This window comes from Myotis lucifugus, unplaced genomic scaffold (assembly GCF_000147115.1).
Source record: "Myotis lucifugus unplaced genomic scaffold, Myoluc2.0 scaffold_110, whole genome shotgun sequence".
Lineage (NCBI taxonomy): Eukaryota > Metazoa > Chordata > Mammalia > Chiroptera > Vespertilionidae > Myotis > Myotis lucifugus.
This window is the reverse complement of record NW_005871158.1, coordinates 680,807-693,431: the sequence shown is the minus strand read 5'-3', so window position 1 is coordinate 693,431 and position 12,625 is coordinate 680,807.

Here is a 12,625-nt window from a genome sequence, read left to right as displayed (position 1 = left end):
TTTACTACTTGGATATATAGTTCTCTGAGTTTTAACACATGCATAGATTTGTGTAACCACTACCACAATCAGGATATAAAACATTTCATCAACCTACACCCCCCTGAAATTTTCTCTCATGTTGTACCTTTGTAGTCAAACTCTTCCCCAAACTCTAATTCCTGGGTCTGTTCTTCGTCAGTGGGGAACATAGACAATAACAATGAGCGTCTGGAGGACAACGTTGGCCGCGAGGTGAATAATGGGTTAGATGGAAGTTGGAGGCAGAGCATCCAGGGAACAGACTACAGCAGCACGACTAAGCAGGGGCGACAAGGCCAGAGCTAGGGAGGGGGCAACGAAGAGAGCTCTGTTTTCCAGAAGCGCTAACTGGACACTGCAGTCCCTGAGCCCTCAAAGCCTAGGATCATATCAGCCAAGGCCACTAGAGGGCTTCCCTGCCTGTCTGGAGCCCGCGCTGCTTCCTACCAGGCAGGGCAGCGCTGCTGCTTAAAATCCCAGTCGCGCTGGTGCCTGGAACGCTTCAGGGGAGCTTGGGTTTAGGACGGCTGATCTTCACTAGAAGGTCTCCCACTCAATTGACAACGGCGGAAAACAAGGCCCAAGATGAAAGGATGAGTTACAGGGCAGGTGCCCAGGAGGCCTGGGGAACAGGAGGGCAGGGGGAGGAAACAGCTGCGTACAAAACGCCAACAGCAACCGGGTGCTGGTCCTGGCCCCAGGGGGCTGAGGTGCCAGAGATTCCAAACATCATTTCTCTGCTTGCGGTAGGTCACTCTATTGGGCCAGCAGTTGTTTATGTCTCTCTCACAGGCCCAGGCTTGAAATGGAAGGAGGGATTGTCCTAGATGCCGCTAATCATCCTCTGGCTGGAGCAGGAGGGTGTGAACATGTGTGTAAATGAGTGTATGGGTGACTGTGTGTGCACGTATAGGTAATGTGTGTGTGCAGAGGTGAGTGCATGTGTTTGTACGTGTGTGTGCATGAACGTGTACATTGAGTGAATATGTTGTACATGTGTGGGTGCATATAAGTGTGTGCATGCCTCTGAGAGTGTGGTGCATGGGAGCAGGCTTCCATGTGTCTGTGTGTGTCTGCTCTGCAGGGGGAATGTTAATGTTTGTTGCTTGGCTTCAATCCCAAAGAGAAACAAACAATGAGGTGAACGGAAGTGAACTGGAATCTGCTTCTACACTGATTAGCCCACATCAGTTTTGATGGAGGGGAGACACAATGGATGCAAAGGAGCAAAGGATGAACATCCCAGGAACCTGGGTTGCACAGTCCTGTTGGGTAGAAAAGGCCATCTCAGGAGCCCAGGTGCCTGAATCAGGTGAGGGGGTCATTCCTGCCCTTAGACAGGGACCTGTGCGTCAACCCGTCCTGGCCAGCATCTCTTTAGGGCGGTCTTACCTTACTAAAGGCCACTTCACTTTTTGAGGGGGTGACAGTTCCCTCCCTCACTCCCCCGGGCACTTTTCTTGCTCTCTGTCGGGCTGGCCCTGGCCGCATTCCTCAGACATGCGCTCACAGCCTCTTACTCACCAGCCGCTAGACAGACCTGGCTCCCACCTGTGTCTGCACTGTCATGTTGCCTTGTCCTTAGGCTCTGGTTTGCTCCCTGTGAACGGTTGGAAGCAGAATGGTGAAGGCAGAAGCACAAACTCTTTGGTAGCTTGCTGAGAAGCTGCTCCTTAATCTCTAAACCTGTGTTATATATTGTGAGTGGGTGGGAAAGAGACATCAGAGACCCCTGAGGCAGGCCTTCACCCCTCAGCAACAGCTGGGGTCCCCGTCGGTGGGTCCCCCACAGGCCCAGCTCACATGGGCTCCAAAGAGGCGGGTTCTTAGAAAACGTTCATTACATTCAGGTTCATTGATCGTCCCTGTTCTTATTTGCCCCTTCTGGACACAAGTGGCTCAGTCCCCTGGTTTTTGTTTTTAAAAATATGTTTTTATTGATTTAAGAGAAGAAGAGAGAGGGAGAGAGAGATAGAAACATCAATGATGAGAGAGAATCATTGATGGGCTGTCTCCTGCATGACCCCTACTGGGAATTGAGCCTGCAACCAGGACATGTGCCTGCCCTGACCGGGAATTGAACTGTGACCTCCTGGTTCATAGGTCGATGCTCAACCCCTGAGCCTGCTGCCAGGACCGGTTTTCTCTTTGATGTGGCTATTTCTTCCAGTTTGCTAGAATAAACAGCAGTGGGAGTTCTCAAACTTTAGTAAGAAAAAAAAAAAGTCTCCCAAGGACTTGTTTTAAATGCAGATTTTGTAGCATGGCACAGGAGTTTGCATTTACTGAGCCCTCTCTGTCCCTCCCCTGTCTTTCTTCACCCAAGGTCCTAGGTCAGGTGGTCCACAGCTCATATAAATGTGGTGCTGAAGGATGCCCTGGATCCATTTTTAAAATAATGTTGACTTTTGAGAGTTCTAAACTCAGACCTTTGTTGGACATGCGATTTATGAGTATTTTCTTCCAGTATGTAATTTGTCTTTTCATTCTTTTTACATGGTCTTTTATAGATCAAAAGTTTTTCATTTTGATGAGGTCCAATTTAGAAATTTTTCCTATTATGGATCATGCTTTTGGTATCTAAGAACTCTGCCTAGTGCTAGGTCACAGAGATATTTTCCTATGTTCTTTTCTAGAAGTTTTATGTTTACATGTGAATCTATGATCCATTTTTTAAAAATAAGTTTTCATTGATTTTGAGAGGGAGAAAGGGAGACAGAGAGAAACACCAATCAGTTGCCTCCTGTAGGCATCACCAGAGGGATTAAACCCGAAACCTGGGTATATGCCCTGAACCAGCATTGAACAGGCATGAGGCCAGGGTGTAGTGTCATTCCCATCCATGAGATCACCTGATATTGAACAGGCAACCTTTTGGTGCACCAACTGAACCACACTGCCCAGGGCTCTATGATCCATTTTGAGTTAATTTTTGTAGTAGGTGTAAGGTTGAGGTCCAGTACCATTGAAAAGGTTATTTCTTCCTCATTGGATTGCTTTTACTCCATTGTCCATTGTCCAAATTGATTGGGCATATTTGTGTGGCTCTATGTCTGGCTTTTTTTTTTAAAAAAATATATCTTTATTGATTTCAATATATCTTTATTGTTTCTCTCTGTCTCCCTTCCTCCCTCTCAAAATCAATGAAAACTTATTTTTAAAAAATGGATCATAGATTCACATGTAAACATAACACTTCTAGAAAAGAACATAGGAGAATATCTCTGTGACCTAGCACTAGGCAGAGTCTCAGATACCAAAAGCATGATCCATAATAGGAAAAATTTATAAATTGGCTGCCTCCTGCACGTCTCCCAATGGGGATCGAGCCCACAACCCAGGCATGTACCCCTGACCGGAATTGAACCTGGGGCCCTTCAATCTGCAGGCTGACGCTCTATCCACTGAGCCAAACCAGCTAGGGCTATGTCTGGCTTCTTATTCTGTCCACTGGTCTGTGTGCTTGCTCCCTCCATTAGCACCACACTATCTTTTTTTTTTTTTTTAAATCTTCATCATCCAAGGATATTTTTTTATTAATTTTTTTAAAAAGAGAATTTAGAGAGAGAGGACGGGGGACAGAGAAAGAGAGAGAGAGAGAGAGAATCAATTGGTTGCCTCCTGCCCCAATCACAGATCAAACCCAGAGCCTTTTGGTGTATGGGATCATGCTCCAACCAACCTAGCCACCGGCCAGGGCAGTGCCACACTGTTTTGATACTGCAGTTATATATTAGGCTTTAACATTAGGACGACTGTCTCCTCCCAATTCTTGTTTTTCAAAAAATTTTTTTGGCTATTTTAGGGCTTTTCCCTTTCCATATAAATTTTAGAATAAGTTTGTCTAGACTTGCAAAGAAACTTGCTGAGATTTTGATAGGAATTGCATTAATAAAAATCAGTTTTAAGAAAAGATTATTATTTTTTTTCTTGCAGCAGAATTTTAGGGGAGCGAGGTTTAATCAAAGCAGCTCTAAAGTCTTACCTTGTTAGAGGTTTCTTGCCTGGGATATACAGGGTACCCAAAAAATGTAGTTATCAGCTATTAAAGTGTGTATACATTTTTGGGGGACATCCTATATATGAAGTTCCAAGACTCATGGTAATCCACTAAAGGTTCTTAAGCATGGGCATGATAGAATCAGATTTGAGTTAGAGAGATGCAGCTAAGTGGGGAGTGAATTGGAGGGATCCAAGGCTTGAGGCAGGTTAGGAGACTGACTCATGAACATCTGGAAAGGTAACTTACGATTATGGAGCCAAGATGAGCTTTCTAAAAACAAATTTCTGCCCCAGGCACCTCATTTCCACTTTTGCCGATGTTGCTGGATTAGTATATGAGAGAAATGACGAAGTCCATATTCCTCATCCTGGCTCCCGCTGGCCACTCAGCTCTGCCTGCCCCAGGCTCCTTCTCTCCTCCTGCCTCTTGTTTTTCTGTTTGCTTCAGTGTCTTGAGGATTCACTTTGACGCTGGGCTTTTGCACAAGCTCTTTCTTCTGTTTAGGTTGCTTTCCCACCCTGTCCCCAGGCTAATTCCTCAAACATTAAATCTCAGTTTTCTTAGGGAGGACTCCCCTGACCCCTAAACTAAGTTAGATCCCCTTAAAGTGCTTAAATACCACTTGCCTCATGCCCTCCCCCCTCAAACATTCAATACCCCTGTAATCACTTATTACAAGAGCTCTTTATCTTTCCTTTGAGACTCAAAAATTCTTTGAGGGCAAAAACACTGTCTGTTGTGCTTATCACTGAGAATTTAGAACAGTATGAAGTAGGTGTTCAAATATTTGTTGACTAGGATTGTCTAATAATAATGTTCTGGAAAAGTGTCAGAACGCAATGCTAAGCTAAGTGGATTGCAGATTTCGAGTCTCCCTCTGTCCTCTGCCCTTGTCCAGATTCTGGGTACTTCCTCTTTGCTTTGGGGACAGCCTACATGAGTCTCTGTTGCAACAGTAAGTTCTGTTTTCTGAGATGGGTATTGCTTTAATGCAGGGGTCTACTAACTGAGGCCCAGCCCAAAGCTGGCTAGCTACCTGTTTTTATAAATAAAGTTTTATTGGAACACAGTCACACCTAACTCATTTCCAAATTATTGATGGCTGCTTTCACACTAGAAAAGCAGAGTTGAATAGTTGAAGAAACCAAAACCATCTTGCCCATAAAGCTTAAAATGTCACCTTTGCAGATAAAATTTGCTTACCCCTGGTCTAGTGTAAATACTTGAACTCGTTTAAGTGATTTTTTTTCTATCACCTCATCTATATGTGGTTTCTTTTTCTCCTTACCAACCTTTACACTTGAAAATTTCTTCTATGTTCATTCCAGTGTTATTTACAATGCCAAGATTTGGAAGCAGCCCAAGTGCCTATTAGTAGATGAGTGGATAAAAAAGTGGTGGTGCATTTATACAACTGGACCATAAAAAAGGAAATCTGCCCTAACTGGTTTGGCTCAGTGGATAGAGTGTTGGACTGCGGACTGGAGGGTCCCAGGTTCAATTCTAGTCAAGGGCACATGCTCGGGTTACAGGCTTGATCCCCAGTAAGGGGCGTGCAGTAGAAGGCCAATCAATAATTCTCTCTCATCATTGATGTTTCTATCTCTATCTCCCTCTCTCTTCCTCTCTGAAATCAATAAAAATATACACTAAAAACAAGATAATAAAAAAAAGAAAATCTTACCTTTTGCAACAGCATGGATAGACCTGGAGATTATTATGCTAAGTGAAATAAGCCAATCAAAGAAAGACAAATACCATATAATTTCACTTATATGTGGAATCTAATGAACAAAATAAACTAACAGCCTAAATAGAACAAGACTCATAGATCTTCACACCTGCGGGGGGGGGGGGGGGGCAGGGAAAAGTTGGGGGTTGAGAGGCTGGGTGAAAAATGAAGGGATTAAGTAAAAAAAACACAACACAAAAACAACCAGAAAACCCAGACACAGATGACAGTATGGTGTTTCCCAGAGGGAAAGGGGAAGGGTAGAAACCGATAAAGGGGAGATAAATGGTGACAAAAGGAGACTTAACTTGGGAGTGTCAAACACCCCATACATATACAGATGATATATTATATACTTGTACCCCTAAAAACCTATATATTTTATTAACTGATATCACCCCAATAAATTCAATAAAAATAAAAAGTTAATTTTCTAATAAGGAATTCAGAACAAAATAGGCAGCTGCTGCCTACTGTCATCTGCTGACAAATATCTTCTGCCTCATGCAGTGTCTCTTCCACATTTGTTTTCTTTATAATAAAGATCATTTATTAAAAACAAAAATTAATGTTTTATTTTTAGTTACTCAATTAACATGTTTTTTTCTCTTCCAGTTTTAGTGAAATATAATTGATATATAACATTGTATTTAATTAATTTATTTATTTAAAAAAATTTTAATACATTTTTATTGCTTTCAGAGAGGAAGAGAGAGGGAGAGAGAGATAGAAACATCAATGATGAGAGAGAATCATTGATTGGCTTCCTCTTGCACACCCTACACTGGGGATCAAATCCACAGCCCAGGCATGTGCTCTGACTTGGAATCGAACCATGAACTCCTGGTTCATAGGTCGACACTCAACCACTGAGCCACACCGGCCAGACCATTGTATTTATTTTAGATATGCAACCTAATGATAGATAGGTAGAAAGATAGATAGGTAGATAGATTATCACCACAGTAAGTTTAGTTAATATCATTACTTCTTCCACATGTGTCTCCTTACTCTACACATTTGTAACAAAGCCCATTTTATTGCCCTTAGAATTTTTATAAGTTGGGTTGTACTTTCAGCTTCCTTCTGCAGGTTATATTATTTCTTGAATACAACATTTCTTTATGATCCTCTAAGACAGCAGTCCTCAACTAGTGGGTCGCGACCCCTTTGGAGGTCGAATGACCCTTTCACAGGGGTCGCCTAAGACCATCGGAAAACACATATATAATTACATATTGTTTTTGCGATTAATCACTATGCTTCAATTATGTTCAATTTGTAACAATGAAATCGGGGGTCACCACAACATGAAGAACTGTATTAAAGGGTCGCGGCATTAGGAAGGTTGAGAACCACTGCTCCAAGACAAGAACTCACCAAAGGGCTCTCTTTGCAGCCACTATACTTTTTTTTCTTCAGCATCATTGGCACTTGTGTTATTAGAATTTTATTTTTGAAAGTTACTTATATTTCATGATTGGATCTTTGGATTATACCTATGAGTTTTTCTTTTTCAGTCATTTTCAAATTTTATCTTTAATGTTTTGAGAGTATGTCAGAGCAGCTGAGATGCCCCTCCTTAGCAAGTGTGGACTCTCAGATGAGACTCCACTCCATTTCCACACTTCCCCAACCATTCTCCACTTGGTCAGCATTGTAGGTTGAATTATGTCCCACACAAAGATATGCTGAAAGCCCTTGCCCCCTGTAACTTAGAATGTAACAGTATTTCAAATAGGGTCTTTACAGAGGCAATCAAGTGAAAATAAGGTCATAAAGGTAGGTTCTAATCCATATGACTAATCTATATATATAAAAGCCTAAGCAACTGTTATGGCAGAACAACCAGAATGACCAGAACGACTGGTTGTTATGACACGCACTGAGCAGGCAGGCAGGTGAGCGGTTAGAGGTGAGCAGTCCCAGATTTCGAGAGGGATGTCTGACTGCCGGATGTCCGACCTCAGGGATTGAGCCTAAACTGGCAGTCAGACATCCCCCAAGGGGTCCTGGATTGGGAGAGGGCACAGGCCGGGCTGACGGCCCCCTCTCTATGCACAAATTTTGTGCACCAGGCCTCTAGTGTCTTTATAAGAAGAGAAATTTGGACAGAGACAGACACATCACAGAGAGAACACCATGTCCCACCAGGAGAATCTTTCTCAGAAGAGAGAAAATGCTGACAGATTACTAACATCTGTCATATTTAAGAATACAAATCCTGTCCAGTGAAGCATCCCCAGATGTGCATGACAGGACAGTCTGGGCTGATGAGCTGCAACTGCCCCTCAGCCCATCTGCCTCTCATTCAGTCTCTGACTTACTACCTTCACCTGCTCTCTCTTCATCTCCCCAATTTCCCTTCTGCTCAATTCAACTTAACCAGCCTCACAAACCACAGCCATAATCTTATTGTTGGCCTGCAGGTTTTCAGACTTTACCAAAGCAGACTCTTCGAACTGGTGTAGCTTAAGTCTTACAGACAGAACCCTTCGGCACAGCCCTGCATTGCCCTTTCCTTGACCCTAACTGTTCAGGAAGGACTTAGAGGCAGAGAAATTTATTCCTGGCTGGAATTAAATAACGAAGGGCTTCTAGAAATCTAAATGTCATGCTGACAACTGAAGAGCTGAAGACATGGGGGCATATGACTGTGCATGAGAGACCCTCGGGCCCCCTCCCCCCCAATCCTAGGCATTGGGCTTGCCTTTGATATAAGTCTGACCTTTGGACAAATGCTCTCTTGAACTGCTGGGTTATATCTTCATATTTAATGAACTGTTCATCCTCACAGGATGGCAGCTCATGTGTGAAACAAATGGTAAAGAGGAAAAGCAATCATTTCTTCTCCACGTGAAAGAGGAGATATGAATCTGAGGAGCACAATCTGGCTCCGATTGAAAGTAAATTACCAGCTGATTAGACAGCTGTAAATACAGGGAGCGAAGCCTCAACAGGCAGCTGGGTTCTGTAAGGAAGAGGGACATGAGAGAGGGCAAAAGGGGGGGGGGGGGCTGAGCATGGGCAGGGCTCAGCAAAGAGGAATAGTGGCGGGCTCTGTGTGGCCAAGACTACAGAAACAGGAGGGCTTTGTAGGAAGTGTTCTGTAGACGGAGCCTGGGAGGAAGTGCAGCTCCCCTCCCACTCTGCTAGCGCCCCCCCCCGCCGCCCCCCCGCCCCCCCCTCCCCCGTGAGCCTGAAGGTGTTAAACAGCTAATACTGTATCCAGTAGGAGGTGTTTGTTCTTGCAACAAGGAAATGTCAACGATTTCTGCCCAGAGGGGAAAACTTGTTTTAGGTTATACTCAATTTGCAATTCTCGCTTTCTACCAAAGAGCCAGGGATTCCAAAACCACTCTCATCCCAGCAGCCTACTGGGACAGGGACTGCATACACACAGATCCCAGTGGGAGGTTCCATTCCCCCAAATAGCGGATGCGCCAGTTTCTGCAGAGAATAAGTAGGGAAAGCAGCAAGCTTCCATGAACTGGGAACTGTAATTAGTAGTGGAGTTTGGGACAAGGAAGGACAGAACAGTGGAAAGCTTAGCCCTCCTCTGTGCACACAGAGAGATCCCTTCTTCCTCTGGCAAATATGAGGAGATAGTTCAGGGGCCTAGAGATAGATTGGGGCAGCGATGGTGAGGGAGAGGATGGCTGTGATTTTTATTTTGGTGATGGGAGTAAATTTAGCAAAGGACAGACAGTACATGCCCTAATCCTATGGGTGTTATTGTTTCCATAGCTCTGAGTCCTGCCCTACAAGCTTCTGTAATTCCCAAGCAAGTCAGCTGGGCGCTGTCATGGTCTAAGGCAGTGGTCGGCAAACGGCGGCTTGCGAGGCACATGTGGCTCTTTGGCCCCTTGAGTGTGGCTCTTCCACAAAATACCACGTGCAGGCGTGCATGTACAGTGCGATTGAAACTTCGTGGCCCATGAGCAGAAGTCGGTTTTCGGCCTGGGTGAGTCTATTTTGAAGAAGTGGCGTTAGAAGAAGTGGGGGGGTGTCGGTTGATCGGGCGACGGGAAACGTGACTCTGGTGGGCCTCGGGATATGCGGGGGGGTGGGGGGGAGGTGAGTGCGATTCAGGCAGTCAGCAGTCTCATTGTGCAGTGGTTAGTGCTAGTTGCGTCTGCAAATCGCTTGCAGGTGACAAAAGATAGACGAAACAAATATATGAGACGAGTGTGGATGGGAGAGTTGGAAGGGGTCGACCTCAGCGAACGTACCTCAATCAGATTGAGGACGCTTTTAGCAAAGGCCAGCTTAGGAGTACCCTAATTAAGTTAATAACAATGTACCTACCTATACAGTTTAAGTTTAAAAAATTTGGCTCTCAAAAGAAATTTCAATCATTGTACTGTTGGTATTTGGCTCTCTTGACTAATGAGTTTGCCAACCACTGGTCTAAGGAGAGATTATATTGCATCTAGATTCACTCAGCCACCAGCAACTCTCCTCATTGTCATTGGGTTCCAGCCCTCAGGTCCTGGATATGCCTCTTGCTGGGGGACAATGGACCCAATGCCCACATCAGCTACAGTTTACATCTAGAAAGAACCATTCCAGTGTAACTTGTCAGAGGATATACAAGAAAATAGGTAAACAATATAGAGTAAAGATAATGGGAGGAGGAGAAGTTGGGAAAGAGGTCTTCTCTGAGCTTGGATAAAGGCATTTCTCTAGGCAGCTCTGACTAATGGTATCACTAATTCCCTAATATGGAAGCATCTTAAGTTACAACACACAGGATGAAATTTATTGTGTAAATACCACATGTAAATGTTAACTGATACAATTAACTGTTTAATTAATGGATAGAGTTCTCATTCCACATGTGGGGTTTGACATTCTTAACAAATCTTGTGGTTGACTCTACAAAATTCAGGGTTGAATAACCTTTAAAGCGTCTGTGGATACACAAAACTGTCACAGGTAGTCAAGGTTCCCTGTTCTGAGGGCAAATTCCAGGAAAGTAGCCCCTCTTGTCAAGTGCTTCTTTAACAAATCAGCTATCAGGATGTGCCACCCATCACAAAGGCCAGTATAAAGCAGATCCTTAAAGGGGCACACATAATTTAGAGAAAAATTCAGAATTTTTTTAAAAAAACTTGTTTGGTGGCGAAACCAAGATGGCGGCATAGGTAAACACCGGAGTTTGCTGCCTTGAATAACCACTTCAAAAATACAACTAAAAGACAGAACGGACATCATCCAGAACCACAGGAAGGCTGGCTGCGTGGAAATTCTACAACTAGAAGGAAAGAGAAAAGCACACTGAGACTCAGAGGAGGTGCAGTGTGGAAGTAAAATACTAAGGTACAGAGGCGCACACGGAGCGGGCTGGCGGCTGAGGGCGCAGTTGTCATTTTCAATCGGGAGGGAGTCTCAGGCTCTGAGCTCCAGTTCCGGGCAAGTCTCTGGGGACCCAGACTCATACGGGAGAATCGGGACAGTCTGGCATCTGTCAGAACTCGAGGGCAGCTTTCTCTCAGAGGGGCTTGCAGCTATTGCCGAGACACTGAGAAGCTGGGCCTCTGAGAGCAGCCATAACTGCTAGCCCTGCCCTGTTGATCCCGTGGGACCTGCCCCGCCCAAGCCCTGCAGGGAGGCTTTTGCTGGATAGCCTCAGGCAGAGGCTAGATTAGCACCTCCCTAGAGATCCAGGAGCCAGTGTACCCAGAGGTCAGAGTGGGACCATCCAGTTTGCAGCTCCGTGGAACCATAAAGGACACATTCAGGGGGCAGACTCAATGAGCACCAAAGCCCCATTGAAGCAAGTCTTGCCCTGGAGGGGTGTCTCCAGCACAGAAGTTCTCCCACTGCAGACACAGCTGATTCTCACAGTCAATTGGCCTGGAGGTCAATTCCTTCCAGTGATAACTACAACAATCAAGGCTTAACTACAACAAGACTGTGCACAAAGACCACAAGGGGGTGCACCAAGAGTGTCCTCCTCAGGTAATTGGGGAGGCTGAACCACTGGGCCCTAGAGGACACTTAGCACAGAAAACCACTCTACCAACACAGGGAAGCATAAAAAATGCGGAGACAAAGAAACAGGACACAAATGACAGAAATGGAGGAAAGCAAACTACTGGATATAGAGTTCAAAACCACACTTTTAAGGTTTTTCAAGAATTTTCTAGAAACTGCCGATAAACTTAATGAGACCTACAAGAAATCTAATGAGACCCTTGATGTTGTGATAAAGAACCAACTAGAAATTAAGCATACACTGACTGAAATAAAGAATATTATACAGACTTCCAACAGCAGACTAGAGGATCGCAAGAATCAAGTCAACGATTTGAAATACGAAGAAGCAAAAAACACCCAACCGGAAAAGCAAAATGAAAGAAGAATCCAAAAATATGAAGATAGTGTAAGGAGCCTCTGGGACAGCTTCAAGCATACCAACATCCGAATTATAGGGGTGCCAGAAGATGAGAGAGAGCAAGATATTGAAAACCTATTTGAAGAAATAATGACAGAAAACTTCCCCTACCTGGTGAAAGAAATAGACTTCCAAGTCCAGGAAGCACAGAGAACCCCAAACAAAAGGAATCCAAAGAGGACCACACCAAGACACATCATAATTAAAATGCCAAGAGCAAAAGACAAAGAGAGAATCTTAAAAGCAGCAAGAAAAAGAAAGTCAGTTACCTACAAGGGAGTACCCATACGACTGCCAGCTGATTTCTCAACAGAAACTTTGCAGGCCAGAAGGGAGTGGCAAGAAATATTCAAAGTGATGAATGCCAAGAACCTACAACCAAGATTACTTTATCCAGCAAAGCTATCATTCAGAAGTGAAGGTCAGATAAAGAGCTTCACAGATAAGAAAAAGCTAAAGGAGTTCATCA